Below are 3,574 nucleotides of genomic sequence, written 5' to 3'. Positions count from 1 at the left end.
CTATTCTTTTGTATTTTTCTTTTTTTTTTATTATTCCTAAGTTGTTTGTCACAACCATATTCTGTCAACATCACAAGTAACAATTTACAAAATGTTGATGAAATTTTGTGACATAAATGCTTCTTTGGTATATTGTAAAGATTTCAAGGTACAATATGGCCTCCTTCAGAATAACATCATATAAATGGAGGTAGTTTGGCATTTTGCCACACCATCAGATTTTTGACTCTTGGTGATGGTGTCGACAAATCTCACTTAAGTGTGCAGTTTACTCATTTTAATGTGTTTTACATAAATGTACTTCATATGGGTCAAGTATTTCTTTTCAAATATGTTTCTGTTGATTTTCAACACCTTCTATAGTTTTATGGTTTAAATTTAACATGTATTTATTAGTCCTCTAATATTAATAAGATGTGGTTTATTTCCTTAGGGAAGTGTATGCTTATCCCATGATAAACACTCTACCGATTATAGAATTGTATGTATTTCAGGCTAGAATAGCCAGAGAAGAGATATGGAGCAGCAGAAGGCAAGGAACAGGGAGTATCAGGATAGAAGAGAAATAATGAATAGTCAGCCTGAGCTGAAGGAAGAGTTTATAAGAAAGGAAAGAAAATGACGGAGAAAGAGAGTGGAAGATGGATAAATAAAAAATATCAATGTAAATTCAGCTTAGAAGTACAATCCTATCACTATGGACACAATCTCACACAGGTGACACTTCACACAGGCATGTTCTACACTGGGCAAGAAAAGGCAGGATTCTGCACAATCTCAGAGTCCGAGCATCAGAATGCTGTAGTCATCTGGACCTATATGGATCAAATCCTCACATATATTCATATCAGATATCCCACTATAAACACTGTCCACTTTTAGCCTTATAGTCCAAGCAAACAGTATAAAAATAAAAAGAACTTCTATCTCCTCTGTGTTGTCCTGCAATGTCTGGGATTTGAGAAAGCTTCATGGAATTTCTTCCCCACATCACATGGCATTAGTGCTCCAGATGGCATTGGGGCGACGGCGAAGAGACATGCTGACAGTATTGTGCTGAGAGGTCAGGATATCGTAGATGGCAAAGTATTCTTTGACATAGTGTCCAACAGCTTAAGTGGTGTCAAACTGTAATATGTGACAAATGATGAGTTTCAGGCTTATGACACCTTCCTCATGCAAACCCTGAAATCCATCCCAGGAACAAGAAACATTAATCAAGTGTAGCTCAGGGGGGATTCATCCATTGTAGGAATACTTTCATGTTTTTGCAGAGATCTGCAAGTGCTTCAGTCCAGCCACTCGCCCTTTTGGTGACCCGATACGAGACCCAGATGTCCATGAAAGTTCAATCACTGCCAAAGTTCAGAATCTACTGGAAATGTTGATGGAGGAAATGTAGGAGTCCAGCAGGACAACGACTGCGATAAACCCTGGTGATGTCCAAAGTGAAGATCAGCTCGTTGTATGATGGGAGCTGGTGGCTGGCTAAAGCCGTACAAATGGACAAAGAGCATCAAGATGTACAAGTGGAATTTTTTCATCCTCATGGACCAACTCTTAGCTTCAAGCAAAAACAAGGTCGTTGAGACGTCTGCTTTGTGCCATTTTCCGATATGCTAGTTAGACTGAGAAAACTATCCTCACCAGTCTGCACGAGCAGCACCAGGGGCGTATACCGCTTATCACCAGCTGTTATGGATTTTATTGAAGGAGAATATGTGACACGTCTGTTGCATGGGGATTAAATCTACTGACTTGGCAATCAGATTTGATGAATCGGATTTTGCCATCGCTTTTATTATTATTTTTAAAGATTTCACTTTAAGAGATTTAGAAAGATTTGAATTAGTTCACAATGTATTTCAAATGTATTTACCAGTTCATCACCACCGTCAGCTATGTCTACCCCATCAGATGGAGTTTATGTTTTTTGTTTTAAATATTCATTTTGTTTCTTGATAAGCATTTATCTGTAAAATGTCTGAATTCATCAATTAAAAAAATTAAGACACACAGACAGTAAAAATATTAAGAAGTTTATAAAAAAATAATCTTATAATTTATTTTGTCTGACAGTGTTGACAAAGTTCTCTGTGAGGTCCAGTAAAAATTTAATTTGCAGGAAATGTTGCAGCTGCCAGCTGGGAGCATGGACCTTAACATATTTACATTCTCAAAACATTATTTGTTATATTTGAATACAGAGGGGGGATCTGAACCCATTTTGTCCTTTAGGAATCACTGTGTTACAATAAAAATAACAAATATGCATTGAGAACCTTTGTATAACTTGAATAATGTTAAAAGTTTTTTTAGCAGCAGTTTAGATAAAACCTGAAATTTTCTGTTTAAATGAAATGCATTTTTTGTTTTGTTTTAAAATCATAAAACTGTTCAATGTTATCACGCCATGAGAATGTCATACCCCAAATGACCTCTTCTTCTTATATTTATTAACTTTATTTTGTGTCTGTTCAAGAAGTAAGCTCATCGTTGGTGAGACTGCTGTGAAAAAAAACGTACAAGTTTACGGCTTTTCCATGTCTATCTGTGGTACGTGAGCACCCTCTTGTGGTTTCCACGGGAAATGCTCATAATGGCAATAAATAGGAAAACATGAACTGCGTCGGTATATTTCATAGCTTTACGTTCTCAGTAAAACCCGATGAATGTAACCGAGGACAGTAGTACGGGTAAGTACTACATTTAATCAAACCAACTAAAACTGGTAAGTATGTATTTTTAGGTGACGTCGCCAGGAAGAAATAGTTGATCAAATCTTTGTTCCTCGGTAACCTAAACCTCCATAACACCGAGATGAAAGGTGAAAACGTCTTACATCTCATGATGCATATAGTTCATATTAAGGCAAATTGATAAACAAATCTCACATATGAAGTTTAAAGTTCAAATTTAGTCATTTGTAGGCAAAAAAAAAAACACCTTCCGTGTGTTGCACAACGTGACAAAGTAGTGTCTAGGTAACACCTCTGTCCATGAACATCCGTGCAAGCCGTACGTAAATTACGTGGTGACATAATGTAATTTGTTAGGACTTGTTTGGACTTTGTTAGGAAGTAGCGTGGCAGTCAGATTTTGTGACTGCAGAGGGCGCCATTTAACAAGCTGAACTAAAGGCAGTTCATTTTGATACTTGCTTTTGAAAGAAATGTGACCGCACAATAGCTTAAAACAGGGGTGTCCTACAGAGGACCGGCATCCTGCATGTTTTAGTTCTCTCCCTAGTGGTAGTAACAATCTCCTCAGCAAGTCAATGTTCTGCTTAGGCCTTCTAATAAGCCATCATTTAATGCAGGTGTGTAAAACCTGGATATAGATCTTTATACGACTTTCTACAAAAGTCATAAAAAGCATTACACAAGAACATGTGCAGGCCGTATCTTTTTATAACTTCTAACAGAACCTGATTTGTGGATAGCGCAAATCATACGTACATTCATACATTCGAGAGACCGAGTCCAAATAATGATTAAATGATGGGGGTGGGGGAGGCAAAATTTAATTTCGATTTAGGCTAAAAAAAAAAAAAAAAAAAAAAAAAAAAAAAAAA

The sequence above is a fragment of the Poecilia latipinna genome, unplaced genomic scaffold, assembly GCF_001443285.1.
Source record: "Poecilia latipinna isolate Pla-1442-1.1 unplaced genomic scaffold, P_latipinna-1.0 Scaffold122, whole genome shotgun sequence".
In the NCBI taxonomy this organism is placed as follows: Eukaryota; Metazoa; Chordata; class Actinopteri; order Cyprinodontiformes; family Poeciliidae; genus Poecilia; species Poecilia latipinna.
Note: the sequence above shows the minus strand (reverse complement) of the source record.